Source organism: Glycine soja, chromosome 17, assembly GCF_004193775.1.
Source record: "Glycine soja cultivar W05 chromosome 17, ASM419377v2, whole genome shotgun sequence".
Taxonomy (NCBI): Eukaryota; Viridiplantae; Streptophyta; class Magnoliopsida; order Fabales; family Fabaceae; genus Glycine; species Glycine soja.
The window spans coordinates 27,960,271-27,980,188 of record NC_041018.1 but is presented as its reverse complement, the minus strand read 5'-3'; the positions used below and the strand labels follow the sequence as shown (position 1 = coordinate 27,980,188).

General features: G+C 41.9%; 1 pseudogene; it reads right to left on the bottom strand.

The window, feature by feature from the left end:
• Positions 1-1,600: 1,600 nt before the first annotated feature.
• Positions 1,601-18,984, bottom strand: LOC114391615 (annotated as a pseudogene).
• Between the last annotated feature and the right edge of the window lie 934 nt (positions 18,985-19,918).

The window sequence follows — 19,918 nt, the reverse complement described above, 5'->3', positions numbered from 1 at the left end:
ACCTAGAAAAGTTCAAGTCTAGATTTAGTCCTAAAAAGTAGCAAGAAGATTTACTCTTTAGAGTTCCACTCATAGAAGAGTTGATAACAAAGATGGATCTTGGTGTGGATACATGTAGAGTTTTCGCACTATTGAAGAAATTGTTTTGTTGCTTCAAGAACGCACATACGAGTACACAAACCTATTTTTCTCTATTTATTGTTGTTGTATATTTTTGAATGCAAAATAGATCATAATTTTCCACTGCAAGTGTTGGGAACACTTATATGTAGCTACCAGTATTTGCAATGAAGTATAGCTAGATAACTTTGTTGTGCAAATGATTGACTCTATCAACACAATGTTTTTCTCTTCTTTTATTCCTCTTGAACTTTAGTATGGTACTTTTTTTATCAATGGTTTGTCATTTTTTAGCGAAGCCTTGATGCACTCTTTATACATGAAAAATGAGCATATCAGTGTAGGATATTGAGCATTCAAAATTTGACCGTTGACAATCTTTGATCCTTTAATTCCAGCTGGTGACAAATAATCACTACTAAAATAATATTGTTTTATGACGGTTAAGGAGTGCATTTGATGATTTTTTTTATTGTCATTCTATCCAACGTCATGGAATGTCACTTGATTTACGATGACAGTTCAAAATTGTCTTAAAATGTGACAAACTGAAAGACGGTTGTGAGGCCGAAACTGTCTTTGAATGTGCCACATTCAAAGACAGTTATAATCTCGTAATCGTCTTTGAATATGGCATATTCTAAGACAGTTATAACTTCAAAACTGTCTTCGAATGTGCCCCTTCTTACATTGGTTTTAAGCAATAATTGTCTTAGAAGAGTCCCCCTACTAAGACAGACTTTATGGAATATGCATTTTTTATTGCACCCAAATATATAAAATCTTAAAATTGCTTTTTAAGTGAAACAGAACAAATTGTATGTTGTACTACAATTGCAAATTAATCCAAAAGAATAATAGAGTATAGTTGCACTCTCTTTAAATTAAAATACAATCTTTTAATCAAATGCGCAAAATAAAACCCATCCTACTTTAAACTTATCATCCTTGTTTATAACAACAAATGACAACGAGAGGTACAACAACAACATAATGACAAACTGACAAAATGAATAATGGGGAGGTAGATTTAGTTATATGACTTCAATTTACATTTAACTTGTTTTATTTTGCAACATCCTAACATACCTACTATGCAAAATCTATTTTTACCTATGATGTACTTATTGAATGAATAATAGGGAGATATCGGACGATGTTGTTGGTTGGAGCTGCACTTGAGTTCAGCAAAATCGAAGAGGTTCCACTTATGCAAAGATTAGATAAAAACTGATTAGAAACAAATGAAATTTTGTAAAAAAGGAAAGAGAGTGTTAGGCCAATAAAAAAGTACCAGCTTTGTTCAATAAGAATTGCACAATCTACTAGCTTTCTTCTCATGCGAAAGCTCTCATATACTTTCTGCAATTTAAGTGCAGCAATGTGTTTGGGGCTGTTTGGATTTAGAAGTGCTAGCCTATACAACTCTATCTTCTTCCCTGATTTAGGCAGTTTTATTTGTTTCTAGTTTCAAACATGATTAAGCCAGAATATCACATCTCCATAACTTCTCCACTAGCAACTCCATTATGTTGCTGCCAATTGAATTGCAGTTTTGAAGATTCAATCCCAGCAAGGTCTGGCCCAATTTCATCAGGAAAGGAGCACTCTTGTTTGATATATCAAAACAACCAGACAAGGAAAGTACTTGCAAGCTAGGTAGACTGGCCCTTGAGAGGAGGGCGATACTGGCATTGGTGATTGCTCAGTTTGACACATCTAGATCATTAAGCACTACGAAGTTGTTTGCAATTACGACCAAGCTTGCATTGGTAATTTTACCGCATCCATCAAGATTTAGTACTTCGAGTTTTCCACCATATAGCCAAGCCAAGGTTGAGACTATGTTATTTGTCAAGTTCCAGAAACCAGCGAGGTTTACATTGACAAGTCCAGCCTCACAATTCTCCAAAAGGGGGAGAAGACCAACATCAGTTATGCATAGAGTCCAATCAGATTAATATGCTGAAGTTGGAGACACAATTTGAACAATCATGGCTAGGCTAGCACTACCAAAACCAGGGCACTTTTGAATGACTAAAGATTGAAAAGACTCGCAAGGAGAAAGTATAGACACTTCCTGTCGCAACCTACCCTTCGGCGGGAGGGCGACGCGAGACTCGCGGGATGCGTGTTCCACGAAAGGAATACGCGCGGAGTCGCCACCAACGTTTATTTGAGGAAAACGTCGGAAAAACCGGAAAAGACGCGATCTACGAACTTTTTAGTGAAAGGTTCGGGAGTTGTATTTACGCACGGGGAAGGTATTAGCACCCCACACGTCCGTCCCAAGGGACGGCAGCCTTTAATCGAATGTGCAAACATGACTTTGATTTTTATGTTCCCTTTTATGTTCTTATATCCTTTATACCCTTTTTATATTTTTCTTTTTTGTGGTCGACAAGGGTGTTTCCCTTTGCTCCTACGTATTCCTCAATTGGGATGAGAAAATCAGACCTACGTAGTTCTTTCTTATCAAGTGATTCTTTTTTACTTAAGTGGTGATCATTTTAAGGCGTTGGACCTTAAAATGATCCATTTTACTTAGTGAGAAATGAAATGACGAACTTCAAAAGCCTATTTTTGTGGACGAGCTTGACTAGGCGAGTTGATTTTAGCCTTAATTTCACTTTAGTTATTAATCAATTCGATTAAGAATGAGAATTCCCAAAGAGAAAATGTCCGATTGATGTTCCGCTTTATTTTACTAAAAGATGTCTTTTTGATTATTATATTATTTTTTACCTCTTTTTGATTTCCAACGTGGTTATGGCACGACCGAACGGTCGGAATTGATTTTAACCAAAATTAACGGATAATGCAATTCAAATGTTCGGTGGAAATTTATTTTATTTTTAAGTTAAGCGAGAAATGACTTAAGTAAAATGGCTTAAGCACGTCAACAGGGGGTATAAAAAGTAAACAAAACGAGAATCAAAATGCACGAAACACAATGTGGACCACTACGGGTACATAGAATGAATCGAAAAGCTTGGTTCGAGGTACTTACCCGTTGAAGATCGAAGAACGATGAAGAACGAATGAAGAACGTCGAAGAACGGTTCAAACCTTTGCGAGATTCCTCACGGAAAACGTTACGGAAACGTTTCGGAAGCGCCTCGGCTTAGACTTTCTTCACGGAAACAATTTTTCCAAGCAAATTCCAAAGAGAGAGAAGTGCCTAAAGGGCTGGGATGCTTTTCTTCTTCATTTTCTCCCCTATTTATAGCAAAATAGGGGAGATGCTTGCCGCCCAGCTCGCCCAGGCGAGCTTAGCTCGCCCAGGCGAGCAGGGTTGCTTCCTCCAGAAGCAACCGCCCTCTGGAGGAATCTTCTGGAGGGCCCAAATGGGCCTGGGTGCTATTTGCACCCCCATTTTTACTAAGTTCACCCCCTCTGCTGTTTTTTTGGTGATTCTTTTTTCGTAAAGTTACGGAAACTTACGAATTCCGTAACGATACTTGTTTTCTTTCCGTAATTGTTACGGAAACTTGCGGATTACATAATCATCCCCTTTTTAACTTACGGAATGTTACGGAACCTCACTTAATTATGCAACGACGCTTCCTTTTGATTTCCGGTGTGTCACGGAAACTTACGGATTGTGCATCAATATTTTTTTTGGTTTTTTTGGGCATGTCCTGGAATTTCACAAATTGCCTAATGATGGGTGCCAAGCACCTCACGAGGACCAAAGAATGGTCGCACGTTATCAAGCAAAGGTCCCCGGACGAAATTAGGGTATGACAGTTGCCCCTCTTTACTTCTCTTTTATTGGAGATAAAAGAAAAGTAAAGATAAGACACTAATTTCGTCCCTCTCGATTTGACGGGAGTCGCGGGTGACCATAAAATCTCCACATGCAAATGACTTGTTGTTCCCAAAATTTCACAAATTGCCTAATGATGGGCGCTAAGCACCTCACAAGGACCAAAGAATGGTCACATGTCATCAAGCAAAGGTACCCGAAAATCAGTGTATGACACTAATTTCGCTCCTCTCGGTTGACGAGAGTCGCGGGTGACCGTGACTTGTCGTTCCTAGGATTTCACAAATTGCCTAATGATGGGTGCCAAGCACCTCACAAGGACCAAAGAATGGTCGCATGTCATCAAGCAAAGGTCCCCAAAAATCAGTGTATGACACTAATTTCGCTCCTCTCGGCTGACGAGAGTCGCGAGTGACCATGAAATTTCCACATGTAAATGACTTTGTTGTCCCCGGAGGAACAAAAGGTGCAGAAGACTGTGTCAGCCTCTGCATGCTATCAAGCGTTCTGTCTTACAGATAGCAAAAGAATGGGTGCGAATAACCATAAGGTATCTCCGCGTATCTTGGGTGCAGAATGACCAAACTTGGTCTCTGCTTGTCATCGGGCCCGCCGCCTCTGGATGACAAAAGGGTGCGGATAACCGTAAGGTATCTCCGCGTATCTTGGGTGCAGAATGACCAAACTTGGTCTCTGCTTGCCATCGGACACAACTGTGTCTGCCTAGCAAAGGGGTGCAGATAACCGTAAGGTATCTCCGCGTATCTTGGGTGCAGAATGACCAAACTTGGTCTCTGCTTGCCATCGGACACAACTGTGTCTGCCTAGCAAAGGGGTGCAGATAACCGTAAGGTGTCTCCGCGTATCTTGGGTGCAGAATGACCAAACTTGGTCTCTGCTTGCCATCGGACACAACTGTGTCTGCCTAGCAAAGGGGTGCAGATAACCGTAAGGTATCTCCGCGTATCTTGGGTGCAGAATGACCAAACTTGGTCTCTGCTTGCCATCGGACACAACTGTGTCTGCCTAGCAAAGGGGTGCAGATAACCGTAAGGTATCTCCGCGTATCTTGGGTGCAGAATGACCAAACTTGGTCTCTGCTTGCCATCGGACACAACTGTGTCTGCCTAGCAAAGGGGTGCAGATAACCGTAAGGTGTCTCCGCGTATCTTGGGTGCAGAATGACCAAACTTGGTCTCTGCTTGCCATCGGACACAACTGTGTCTGCCTAGCAAAGGGGTGCAGATAACCGTAAGGTATCTCCGCGTATCTTGGGTGCAGAATGACCAAACTTGGTCTCTGCTTGCCATCGGACACAACTGTGTCTGCCTAGCAAAGGGGTGCAGATAACCGTAAGGTATCTCCGCGTATCTTGGGTGCAGAATGACCAAACTTGGTCTCTGCTTGCCATCGGACACAACTGTGTCTGCCTAGCAAAGGGGTGCAGATAACCGTAAGGTGTCTCCGCGTATCTTGGGTGCAGAATGACCAAACTTGGTCTCTGCTTGCCATCGGACACAACTGTGTCTGCCTAGCAAAGGGGTGCAGATAACCGTAAGGTATCTCCGCGTATCTTGGGTGCAGAATGACCAAACTTGGTCTCTGCTTGCCATCGGACACAACTGTGTCTGCCTAGCAAAGGGGTGCAGATAACCGTAAGGTATCTCCGCGGGCTACCAGCTCTTGAGTCATGGCAACAAAAGGCGGTATGGTCGACAAAAGCGAGGCTCTTGCTCCTACGTATCCTCCAATGAGGAATTCAGACCTACGTAGTTCTGGATAACTTGTGAGACTTGAAAAAGTCTCGGTGTTTTCTCCACTAAAATGCAAACATGCTTTAGCAAAGAGACAAATATTCCACCTGATTTAGAACAGCATATGATTTTTTGAGTGAAAAACAATGCGTCTACCAGGGAAGGAGAGTCTGCTGATGAAATCTCCCATAACCATAAATGAGATTTTGGATGTTAGCATTTTGTTTCTAAATGACCATTTAGAGGAAACACTGGGTTCGACAAAAATAGAAGAAATCCACTCAAAGTGTATCAATCTTGCACAGGTAAGTGTTTCATCCTAATTCCGAACCATAGATATGTCATGACTTGACTTTGCAAATTATTTCCTATCAAATCAAAAATTACATGTGTGATCATGGATCAAATAGGACTTCCCTTGGGAATGGGTTCTTTTGGGGAGTTTTTCGGTTTTTATGTGTTTTTGGCTTTTGATTTTTCTGGCCTTTTCCTTTTCTGTTTTTGTTTAGTGCGGGGCGAGAAAAAAAGGGTCGCTAGCGCACGGGATTTTGGTTGGTAATTTAAAAGGAGAAGACCATTTTAGGTCGTGGTTTCCTTTCCTTCCTTTTTGTTCATTTGGTGACAATTCTGTAGTGTTCAGATATTGTCCGGTCCAAAGACCTCTCTGCACATTTCTTCTGTTTTCTTTCGATCCTTGATCAAGAGCTTTCTTTCCTTCTTTTCTTTTCCTTTTTCTTTCTTTTTCTATTCTTTGATTGGGAATTCTCTTTCTCTTCTTTTTGCTTTCTCCCACTCTTTGATTAGGAATTTCCTTTCTTTTCTTTTTTTGTTTTCTCTTTGATTGGAAATTTTCCTTCTCTTCCTTTTAGCTTTCTCTTTGATTGGAAATTTTCCTTCTTTTCCTTTTTGCTTCCGAGGGTAAGGATTACGGTGAGTCAGGATTTTGGCTCAAGGTTTGTAGAATGGCCAGACATGATACATGTCAGGGTTTGGTTTGGTTCAAGGATAAAAGGGATGCCCCACATTATTTCCATGACACAAATGCAAAAATGATGATTTGGAAACTTTATGCAAAACTGGTCATGCATGCACCTATGCGGACACTCAAGTGTCAAATTTTTATGGTCATGTGATGCTAGGGCTCAGGATTCATTTCCTCTATTTTTAATCAACCCAATGTTTCCAAAATATGTTCTTTTATCAATTTGTGCATTCATCCGAGTCCATTTCGGGCGTCCGGGAAATTTCACAGCATTCACCCTTCAGGTGTAGACACATTTTCCAAAAATTGGTTATGATCAATGAATTTTTTTCAAAGAAAAGTTGGAAGTCATCTCTTTTCAAAAGCATGTTGGTTTTTTAGCTAGACAACTTATTTTCTTTTTTTCCTTCTTGTTTTTTTTTTTTTTTTTTTTTTTTTTTACCATTATCATTTGTTTATTTCTTTTTCTTGTTTGTTTTCTTTTTTTCCCCTTTTTTTTTCATGAGGTATTTTGCTACCTAAACATGTGTATATTTTTGCGAGGTATTTTTGCTATATACATGCATATCCAAGGTATCTTGCTACCTAAACATACATATATATGTTTTGTAAGGTATTTTTGCTGTATACATGCATATCCAAGGTATCTTGCTACCTAAACATACATATATATATTTTGTGAGGTATCTTTTTGCTACATACATGCATATCTAAGGTATCTTGCTACCTAAACATACATATATATATTTTGTGAGGTATCTTTTTGCTACATACATGCATATCTAAGGTATCTTGCTACCTAAACATACATATATATATTTTGTGAAGTGTGTTTTTGTTTACATACATGCATATCTAAGGTATCTTTCTACCTAAACATACATATATATATTTTGTGAGGTATGACTACCTTCCGAGCTTGTGCTCGTTTTATTTAAATTCCTAGGATCATGAGCAACTAGGTGTGTCTTACTATGAAAAGTGATCAAATAACAAGCACAGATTCAAAAGGTACTAGGTTGCCTCCTAGTAGCGCTTCTTTAACGTCTTTAGCTGGACGCCTTATGACTTGTCGGTCACTGACCTAGTACTTTGCTTACCTTTGGCTTTGGACTTGGTCGCCTATTGGTCGGCCATGTGGTGTAGGCAATACTCAAACCTTTTTGTGGATGAGCAGAGGTGAACTCTAGAGGTGATGGCGGTGCGTCTGTTGCCCGCTGTCGGCCATCCCAATGCTGCTGTGGTGTTTCGCCCTGCGCCTGCCTGGGGACGCAGTACTTCTTGATGAAAGCTCGATCAGTAGGGGGCCTGATCCCTTGCTGGAGGTTACAGGTACTCTGTAGAGATGACAGAGACCCGTAATTAAAGCTTGACAACTCCAAGACCCTGTTGGACTTCTTCGGGTCCACTGGGTGTCTTGCAAGCGCGATCCCTGCAAACAATAGATGAAATCAGAAATCAGTTGGGGGATGTGCATACTTACCTATGATGGCGTGACCTTGCCGGGGGGGTACGGGCACCCTGTAGGACTGATAGAGGCCCGTAACCAGAGCTGAAAACCCCAGGGCCCTGTTTGACTTTTTCGGGTCCACCGGGTGTCTTTGTGGGTGCGATCCCTGCAAACAATAGATGGTATCAGAAATCAGTTGAACCATATGCATACTTACCCACGTCGGGACGACACAGACCAACTGATACTTTTGCAGGGGGAGATTGGCATTGCGGTCGCTGGGCAGAATGTTGCTAAGTAGCAATGTCATATATATCTGTGTAAGAGTGGCCATGTTGGTGCGCATGATCCGCACTCGTCTCTTTGCAGCGGCACGGGTGAAATCTTGCCCCGGTATGCATAGTAGCTGTGTGATAGCCTCCCTCTCTGGTTGTGCTTGCACAGTTGGCCCTCCTCCAACATCCGGGGGTGGCCCAGGAACCGTTTAAAAGGAAACTACTGGTCCCTTAACCGGAAGTGCAAGTCTCGTTTAAGCATTTAAGGGCAGAGGACCTTAAATTCTTTTAAGGTGTGGATGTCGAGCACACTGAAAATGAGGACACGTAGCCCTCTAAAGGTGAGGGCATGCAGCCCTCTCAAGGCGAGGAGGTGTAGTCCTCTGGAGGTGAGGGCGTGCAGCCCTCTGCTGGTGAGGACGTGTAGTCCTCTCAAGGCGAGGACGTGTAGTCCTCTCAACGGTGAGGGTAACTAGTACCCAAGGTGAGGGCGTGTAGCCCTCTCAAGGCGAGGACATGTAGTCCTCTAGAGGTGAGGGCGTGCAGCCCTCTGATGGTGAGGACGTGTAGTCCTCTCAAGGCGAGGACGTGTAGTCCTCTCAACGGTGAGGGTAACTAGTACCCAAGGTGAGGGCGTGTAGCCCTCTCAAGGCGAGGACATGTAGTCCTCTGGAGGTGAGGGCGTGTAGCCTTCTCAAGGCGAGGACATGTAGTCCTCTGGAGGTGAGGGCGTGCAGCCCTCTCAAGGCGAGGACATGAGGTCCTCTGATGGCGAGGACATGTAGTCCTCTCAAGTTGAGGACATGCAGTCCTCTGATGGCGAGGACATGTAGTCCTCTCAAGGTGATAGGTACAAGTATCCAAGGGTCCACCCTTATGAGAAAGCAAGAGATTGACTCATCGAGAGGGCCGGTCATCCCAAATCCACAAGATTTGGGCATTAGATGTAGGAAATCTATGCAGTTAACATGATTTTTAGGGATGCAGATGCATGCAACCTTTGTCGTGAAATTTGGTAAATGCGGACTCTATATGAAACAATGCAATGTAATGGAAAGTTGTACAATGTTCATGACATTCTTTCCCTATTTTGTGATTTTGATTTTGATTTAATTTTTTTTTGGAAAACACAGATTGACTGTCCTTTTGAAAGAGGTGATAATTCATGCAACCTCATCCTATCTTTTTGCAAATCTCTCCGGGAACTCCCTCAGAGTGTATGTTCTTTTTGATTTAGTCACTTGACCGTTTTGGAGTGACGGGAATGGAGTCGTTTGATGTTTGATCAATCCATTGAAAACCTAGGGTTTGTCCCCCCTTTTCTTTTTCTTGTTTAAAAACATCGACAGGTGAGAACTTTTGATCTGCCCCTATGTTCACTTGAGGCTCATGCACGGTGCCCCTCATTGCCCCAGTGTAAGGCTTTGAGGTACCAATCGTTGTCTTTCGTCATGACCTTGTAGGAGGGAACCTATTGGGTGAGAACTTCTAATCTGCCCCTAGGTTCACTTGAGGCTCATGCACGATGCCCCTCATTGCCCCAGTGTAAGGCTTTGAGGTACCAATCGTTGTTTTGTTTTCATAGCCTCGTAGTGAGGAAGAATGAAAGAAGCAGTTGATTCTTGCAAAAAGAATTTTCCAAGGACGAGAAATAGTTGAAGGATTTTTTGATGGATTAAGTCAAATGACTCCTATGTAGAAGCAAGATGTTTTGATGTTTTGATGATGCCAAAGGATCAAGTGCTTCCAAGTTTTATTCAAGACAAGAATCCAAGAAAATCAAGATATATGATCAAGTTGATCTCTAGAATCTTAGGAAGAAGTTTCCAAATTGAAGAAGCAAAAGGTTTGACCAAGGAATTCTATCCTTTCAAATTGAGATTTGCTCTCTGGTAATCGATTACCAGCAGTTTCAAAATGTTTTAATTCAAATTTTTAAAACCTATAATCGATTACATAAGTCTTGTAATTGATTACCAGAGGGGATTTTCAGAAAATAATTTCCAAGAGACATATCTATTCAAATGTTTTATGGATGGCCATTCAAATGTTTTAAAGAGAGTTTTCATTGCCCAAACAGTTTTATCCTCTCGAAAGATCAAGAGTTTTTCTGAACTGAAATGTCTTATCCTCTCAAAAAGATTCCTTGGTCAACCACTTGCTTATTCAATAAGGAATTTTTTGATTGGTCTTCATTGTACAATCTACCCCTTTTAAGAGAGAATTCTTCTTCTCTTCTTCTTACTTCTGAAAAGGGATTAAGAGACTGAGAGTCTCTTATTGTAGAGGATTCTTGAACACAAGGGAAGGGTTGTCCCTATGTGCATTGTTAATCCGAAAAGAGAGAGTGAAAGTTTAATTGGGGAATAATATTCGTATCTTAATTCAATCCCCTCTTCTTCTCAAGGTAACTGAGGCCATTTGCCCAACATCCTATTCTTGATAACTCACTTCTCTCTAAAAAGACAAACTTTCTAGGATGATAAAATGAGGTCACATGAACGTCTTGAAAGCACAGTCAATCAAATGTTTTTTTTTTTTTTTTTTTTTTTTTGAACACTTTTATTTTATTTTATTTTGAAACTTGTTTGTTTTGAACTTTACTCGTTTTTTTACGGCACCCCCACCAACGTGCAAGATGAGTAATCTCTGATTGAACGGTCTTGGAAGTCAACACTCAGGATCGCAGGTTGCTTGAGCAAACAGACCAATGGCTTACACCCACATTCCGGTGAAAGTTGAATAAGCAAACATGCGTTTGTGAGAGGATGAGGGACAAAGATATCAACTTTACCCATTTCATTTAACATTGCAGCTGTGATTTACAATAACGGCATAAACTTGGAAACCCTGATGAGTCATTAGGGACACCTAACAACAGCTTTCAAAATTGCCCCATGTGTGGCATCTCTTGTCAATGTCAGGATTTGCACGCAATTCTCCTCAAATTTCAGCCAGCCCGTATCAATTAGACTTCACACTTTATGCTTCGGGGTCATACAATGCTCAATGGAATGCCCCAGGGCTCCTCCACGATAAGCACACGTCGCGTTCGAGTCGTATCCTCAGAAAAGTGGAGGTTGATGAACCTTGGCTAGGGTTATGGCTACCATTGAATTATCAAGTAGATATGGGAGCAAGTCAGTATAGGACACCGGAATTGGGGTGAACCCTACAGGCTTTTTGCTGCAGAATTCCTTCTTGGTTGGTGTTTTTGGTTTGTGCTAAAGGTGGTGTTTGTCATTGGAAGTGCGGTAGACAGACTTTGTGGTAGTTTTAGGGATGGCCTTTGTGGATAACTGGGTGGTGGGTAAGGAGAAAGTTTGTTATTGACTGAGTAATGACATTGTTGGGTTTGGTGGGAAACTTGGCCGTATAGGAATGGCAGTCACAGCATGGGTTTCTCCCTCTTTCTCACCCTCTTCATTTGCCCCAGTTTTCTCATTCGTCTAAGCAGGATGATTAGATTTGCCTCTTTTCAGATCCACTTCGATCCTTTCACTGGCGAAGACCAAATCCGCAAAGCTTTGAGGGTGCGTAGCCCACCATCTTTTCATAGTAGAGTATCGATAATGTGTCTACCATCATGATTATCGTCTCCCTCCATCATTGGGGGTACCACTTGGGCCGCCAGATCCCTCCACCTTTTGGGCGTGTTCTTTGAAAGATCCGTCCCCCTTTTTGCACATGTTCTGTAGTTGCATCCTATTCAGAATCATATCAAAATTGTACTGATACTGCCTAACACAGGCAACCATTAGGTCCTTCCAAGAATGGACTCAAGAAGGTTCCTAAGTTAGTATACCAGGCGGCAGTTGTCCTAGTAAGACTTTCTCAGGAAAAATGTATCAGCAGTTTTCTCATCTTTTGCGTATGCCCCCATCTTCCGACAGTACATCTTTAGATGGTCCTTGGAGCGAGTAGTCCCCTTGTACTTGCCAAAGTCCGGCACCTTGAACTTGGGAATGACCATGTTTGGGTATTAGGAACAACTCTTCTAAGTTAGCAAAGGCATAATCTTCACCTCCTTCAATGGCCCTGAGCCTTTCCTCTAGATGATCCAACTTTCCCATTTCTGCCATAGTCATGAGGGTTTTTAACCACTGTGGAACGTGAGGGTTGTGGTTGTGGGCGAAACTGAGGGCCCTCCAAAGTGTTTTGCAGGGGTATACCACCAACTGCTTGCCCTTCAGTGGCATATCCGAGCCAAGGCTCGAAGTCAGCTAGATTGTGGTGGGGAATTTCATGTGTCTCCTCCATGAGAGACATGTGCATGATCAGATTGAGGTTGTTGACTCTTAATGAGTATGGGAGTGGAGTTGTTGAGATTTCATTGGGAGTGTACGCCACATTGGGTGGCGTATAGTTGAGAGGCGAGCCATATGACGGGAAGGCGTGCTCATTTTAAATTTGCACATCATGGGGTCATCCGCACTTCCCAAATCTTTGCCTACCATATTTGAGGTTGGATGATTCATTTGCTTGAGGCCGGATGGGGACATCGGGTTCACCTTAGCGACAGCGCTAATAGCGGCGATTATAACCGCATTGGCTTCCATTATCTTCTTCATGCTCATCATGGCCTTTATCATTGTGGCCATTTGCTCTTTTATGGCCTCCATTTTTGGCCTTCATCTTCTCTTGCACCTTCTCTGCTTCACCCATTACTCTAGCTCTAGCACAAGTTTAGTAAGGGCGCCGTAAAGCGTTTCCTTTTCTTTTTGATAAGTTCATTTTATTTTATTTTATTTTTTTCAAGGAAAGAATGCAATGAGCAATGCAACCAATGAAAAGCATGGATGCATGCGAATGATGTACAGTCGAAGTATTGCGAATTTTTACGCAGGATATGGGGTTGAATCAATTTTAGATTTTCAACATGGTCCATGACATCTTTGTCAAGGTGAAACTGGAAGTAACAAGGACATCAATAATCCTAAATATGTTTGGCAGTAGACGAAGCAGTGATGTGGCTCGATTCATCTTTTGCCCCAATTTTGCAAGACGGTTACTTCCATATTTCAACTTGACTTGATGAACCTTTTTATAAAAGCATGAGCTTGGTTCAACCCTATAATCCAAGGAATAGCAATTCTGATCGCCAATACTTCAACAACATCTCATAGGGATGAATGACTCGGGCGTACTTTAAGCTTATGCATGGAAAATGTAATTATAAAATTGAGATGCCCGAAGAAACACCATTTCTTAGTTAACCATGCATTAGGTACCATGTTCAATTATTTTGTTTTTAAGTGAAACGGGTTTATGAACCCAACATGGTTGGCTCCTAACACATGAAACTAAGAATGTAGTGTGAAGTTTCACGCTTCCCCCTTCTTTGTTTTTGTTTTGTAGAGGAAAACGCAAGGATGAGCAAACATGAAAACAAATGGTATGCAATTTTGCAGATCAAAAAGTTTGTTGAACGCATATGCATGATGATGTGAGGCTGGAATATGATAACGGACAAATGCAGGATATGTCCATTATGATGTTATGAAGAGATGCTTATGCGATGCATGATATGAATGCATTTTACGGACACGAGAGCCCGGAAAATTATCTCTTCTTACTTGCGCATTTGGGGGCGCAGTGCCCCATGTGTACAATTAAGAAGGTGATATGGACCTTCCAGCTTCCCGTGACAAAGGACGAGACCCACATACAATGCATGCTAGAGATAAAATGCGGGAGTGATTTGATTTGCACAAGCTTTTTGGAGTAGAAACATGGGACCAACTCATTTTATTTCAAAAAGGAAGTCGTATCTAGTCAAGTTCTTAGAGACCATACAAGTTTCCTAACGATTTCTAATTATGTGGGCCATTAAGTCTATCATATGCTGACAATAGCCGAGAAGCCCGTGAATCTCTTCGGGGGCGGAGTAGGTGTCTGCCATCGCCTTGGCCTTGGCTAATAATCGGGGAAGTTCTTGACTCCCGTTCAAGGTAAGAGCAAACCGATCCATCCGCATGGTTGCCTCTTGGTGTAAAGAGTCGATCACCCTTCCTCTAGCCTCTTTTTCCGCATATACTTGGGCATACTCATCCGCGATTCTATGCTCGTGGGCCGTGGCTAGACCTAACTCTTCTTGGTACTTGGCGATGATAGCTAGCATATTGGTCTCCGTCTCGCATAAACGCTGAGACAAGCTTCCTTTGGACCTTGAACAGGCAACTAACTCCTCTTTCAAAACCATGCTATGTGCTCGCGACTGGTCCCTTTCTTCCCTTCGCAACTTGAGTTCACTATTGCTACCCCATAGAGCTCCGCGAAATTTGTTCCGGCCATACTCTTCCTTGCGAGCCCTCTTGGTCTCTTGTTCAAGGGCTCTTGCGGTAATTGTATTCTCTTCCCGTAACCCGGCACACTCCTTCCGAACGTGTGTAGCAGCCAACTTGAACTTCTCCTTGGCAAGTTTTGCCTTTCCTAACTCGCTTTTGAGAGCTTGGACTTCTTCGTCCTCTTCCGGTGCTCCAAAATTCTTTTCGCTGACGACTTTTAACTTGGCGAGCCAATCTAAACCTCGTATATGAACTTTCAGCCCTTCGTGGTACCCACCAATGATGCCATTACGAATGCCTCTAAGCTCTTGATCTTTCTTTAACGGGGTTTCCCACGCCTTATGGATTCTTTGTATAGTTTTGGAATTTTGTGCGCCGAGATCCCTCACAAGGAAAGGAGACATGCTTCCTTCCGTCGGTGCTCCCCTCATGGGGTACCCTAGTTGTCTTATAGCGAGCGTGGGATTGTAATTAATACAACCCCTCGTTCCTACCAGCGGAATGTTTGGGTATCTTCCACATGAGAAAAGGACCCCTTCTTTTTCTTCCTTCCATCGGGGGAACCAACTGATTGTTCTACCTCCTATCCCGGCCAAGAGCTGGTCCCAATCTATTCTCCTCTTTTCAGTACATGAGCGATGGCTCAAGAGCGGACATGGATGTCTTGTGTCTTGTTGGAACAAGTGTGAAACCAACCAAACACAGAGGGCGGGTAAGCAACAGATGATCCGTGCGCTACTCTTTTCGCACCTTCGGTCAAATGTGTCAAATAGATCTGCCAAGACAGCTACCACCGGACTTTCCTTGCTATGGTGGTAGGCAAGGAAAGCGTCGATTGCTGCTAGGTCTATCAAACCATCCACGTTTGGAAAGATGACGACCCCAAAAATTAGCAAAGCTAACACATCCATAAACGGGACCCAGTCTCCTTGATTGGCCATACCCCTCGCCTTGTCTTCTAGGTACTTCTGTGGCAGGCCCGCTATACCGTTCCGAGTCTGTTTTATGCGGTCCAACCCTCTGGCTGAATCCTTGACCACAGTTGCAATTCTGCTCAAAGAGGGGAGACACCCGGAGGAAAGATATGGTTTCCTTCCCCCGAGAGGACATCCCAGAATTTCCTCAAATTCTTCAATGGTTGGTACTAATTGGAAGTCCCCGAATGTGAAGCATCTCAAGGGCTGGTCGTAGTATTGGGTAAGTGATGCAATGGCTTCTATGGACACCTCTGCTATGGTCAACTCTAAGATCTTTCCGTAAGTCTTGCGGAAGGCTTGCATTTGGAGGGGTTCCATCAACCGCCCCAATTCCTTGATGCTGGTGGTATCTAGGCTTTTGACCTTGACTTGGTAGAACCTCTTGCCGGTTTGATTTGTTCCCATGCTTACTAAAGTGAGACAAAAGCTGGTGCAAATCAAAACTCCGATATCTCATGGGTGGAATGGATGAATGCATGATGGAATGCATATGACACAGATGCAATCTAGGAATGCGGGGGTCCAGGGAATTTGTCCCCTTCTTAGATACGACGTCTAGGGGTAGCAAAAATGCCCCAACGCACGTTTTTAAGAAGGCGACACGGACCCTCCGTTGGTTTGTTTACAGTAGGGATCAAGACAGAACCCATATGCAATGCCTATGCAAAAGACACAATGCGGGAATGTACACAGTATGACAATATTTACTGAACATAAGCAAAAGGGTATATGATACTCATGCATGGCAGTATGAAAAATGGCACGCAGCGTGTTTGCTTCGTGCCCCTATTTAAGGGACCTATAAGGGAGAGAACTAACTAGGCTTTTAGCAATAATCCCCAAGGTAGTTATATCTCTCTTGATGGTTTCTAGAGGTATCATCCCCTTTGAAGAACATATTGTAGCAGTAGGGACTACTAGCAACAATAGGTTTTCAAAGAGAAAAGCTCTAGATGAGGGTTCACTGTAATCAAGCAAGTCGGAGACCTAGCATGATCACAAATTCACCTCCACTCCTTATGTTCCCATGAACCCGGGTATAGGGCCCTTTTTTACTCACAGTGTGTGCAAATAGCGTTGGTGTTTGTGTGCATCAAATGAATAAATATTTACCTCATGCATACATTCTAAAACACACTAAAAGCAACAAAATAGTTTATATACATAAGAACATAAGACAAATAAAGGGAAACCAACAAAGGAGAAAGTCATGATAAAACATTGCACAAGATTAAATGGCCTAACTCTCTAAAAAAGGTCCCCAGTGGAGTCGCCAACTGTCGCAACCTACCCTTCGGCGGGAGGGCGACGCGAGACTCGCGGGATGCGTGTTCCACGAAAGGAATACGCGCGGAGTCGCCACCAACGTTTATTTGAGGAAAACGTCGGAAAAACCGGAAAAGACGCGATCTACGAACTTTTTAGTGAAAGGTTCGGGAGTTGTATTTACGCACGGGGAAGGTATTAGCACCCCACACGTCCGTCCCAAGGGACGGCAGCCTTTAATCGAATGTGCAAACATGACTTTGATTTTTATGTTCCCTTTTATGTTCTTATATCCTTTATACCCTTTTTATATTTTTCTTTTTTGTGGTCGACAAGGGTGTTTCCCTTTGCTCCTACGTATTCCTCAATTGGGATGAGAAAATCAGACCTACGTAGTTCTTTCTTATCAAGTGATTCTTTTTTACTTAAGTGGTGATCATTTTAAGGCGTTGGACCTTAAAATGATCCATTTTACTTAGTGAGAAATGAAATGACGAACTTCAAAAGCCTATTTTTGTGGACGAGCTTGACTAGGCGAGTTGATTTTAGCCTTAATTTCACTTTAGTTATTAATCAATTCGATTAAGAATGAGAATTCCCAAAGAGAAAATGTCCGATTGATGTTCCGCTTTATTTTACTAAAAGATGTCTTTTTGATTATTATATTATTTTTTACCTCTTTTTGATTTCCAACGTGGTTATGGCACGACCGAACGGTCGGAATTGATTTTAACCAAAATTAACGGATAATGCAATTCAAATGTTCGGTGGAAATTTATTTTATTTTTAAGTTAAGCGAGAAATGACTTAAGTAAAATGGCTTAAGCACGTCAACAGGGGGTATAAAAAGTAAACAAAACGAGAATCAAAATGCACGAAACACAATGTGGACCACTACGGGTACATAGAATGAATCGAAAAGCTTGGTTCGAGGTACTTACCCGTTGAAGATCGAAGAACGATGAAGAACGAATGAAGAACGTCGAAGAACGGTTCAAACCTTTGCGAGATTCCTCACGGAAAACGTTACGGAAACGTTTCGGAAGCGCCTCGGCTTAGACTTTCTTCACGGAAACAATTTTTCCAAGCAAATTCCAAAGAGAGAGAAGTGCCTAAAGGGCTGGGATGCTTTTCTTCTTCATTTTCTCCCCTATTTATAGCAAAATAGGGGAGATGCTTGCCGCCCAGCTCGCCCAGGCGAGCTTAGCTCGCCCAGGCGAGCAGGGTTGCTTCCTCCAGAAGCAACCGCCCTCTGGAGGAATCTTCTGGAGGGCCCAAATGGGCCTGGGTGCTATTTGCACCCCCATTTTTACTAAGTTCACCCCCTCTGCTGTTTTTTTGGTGATTCTTTTTTCGTAAAGTTACGGAAACTTACGAATTCCGTAACGATACTTGTTTTCTTTCCGTAATTGTTACGGAACCTTGCGGATTACATAATCATCCCCTTTTTAACTTACGGAATGTTACGGAACCTCACTTAATTATGCAACGACGCTTCCTTTTGATTTCCGGTGTGTCACGGAAACTTACGGATTGTGCATCAATATTTTTTTTGGTTTTTTTGGGCATGTCCTGGAATTTCACAAATTGCCTAATGATGGGTGCCAAGCACCTCACGAGGACCAAAGAATGGTCGCACGTTATCAAGCAAAGGTCCCCGGACGAAATTAGGGTATGACACTTCCATATCGATATCTTTGACTCCCATGTACTTCACAAGGGAAAGAGATTTCAACTTCATTTTGATGTTTACAAGGGCAACAATAATCCTAGTCAGAGTGAACCTGTTGCACTCCTCCAACAGCAAGTTCTCAAGAGATACTGAAGCTTTGGCAAATGCTACCGATCCACTATCAGAAACAAAGAAACATTGGCAAAGGCACAACTACTTCAGGTTGATGCAACCTTTACCAATAGCTTCTATGCATGTATTAGTTAATCCCTTGCAGGAAGTAACAGTAAGTGGCACTAGTTTCTACAGACCTTGAGCAGCTCCCATGACCCCTCTTCCAGTGACATCTTTTAGACCAGAGAGGACTAGATTTGTTATTGCCTTTCCATAATGGCCAATGTTGTAAAAGGGTGGAAGGAGGACAAAATACATGATTTCTCCACTGCCTAAAGTTGTAGCCACTTCACAATTTTTCATAAAATACCACCATCTAGATTGCAATCATTGCAAAGCAAAAACACAATGCAACCACAAATTAAAGCTACCAAAGGAAAATCTTCCCCACATCATCACTATATTATTGTTGCACAATTTGACATTATTCACTATTAACTCATGCTTCATAGCCATACAATCTAAATGTCACCAAATGAATTTTGTTTGGTAGCTCAGTTCCATTTCACAGAAATATCGAAGTTATATGTGCAGTGCATACCTAAAAATATAAAAATGTACAAAATCAAGAACACAAGAATCTCTTCTAAAGGTTAGCTCATGCAACCTTAAATGCAGACAAGTATTACTCACTTTAATCTTTCGATCTTCAGACTCAAATGCAAGCATTTCTGAATCTCTGCTAAAGTATACACAAAGCACAACATCATCATGCATCATGACCACTTCTTGCAAGTTCATAGAATCAGAAAATGTCTAAGGCAAAGATTTATGGTAAACTATAAGAAGTTTCCTTTAAATCGATAGTATTAAAATTCTTAGACAACATAAATCAAGCAGATATGTTCATAACTTCATACACTTACTGAACACAAAGTGAGGAAGAGACATATTATCAAAACAAGACATCATATCATGAAAGAAAATACAATGACATGAGTAAAAGGTGTAATCTGCACACACACACACACACAGATATATATATATATATATATATATATATATATATATATATATTACAGGACTACTAATCTGTACGAAATGTTACAATCAAAGTTGACATAGTTCCCAAAATGACAACAAAGATATGAGTGAAATATCTTTTCTTCAACTTTGAATGCAGTTATAAATGTAAAGGTACCAGAGTAACAAAAGTGTTTGGTAACCTTGGGGCTAACTAAATCTTACCAAG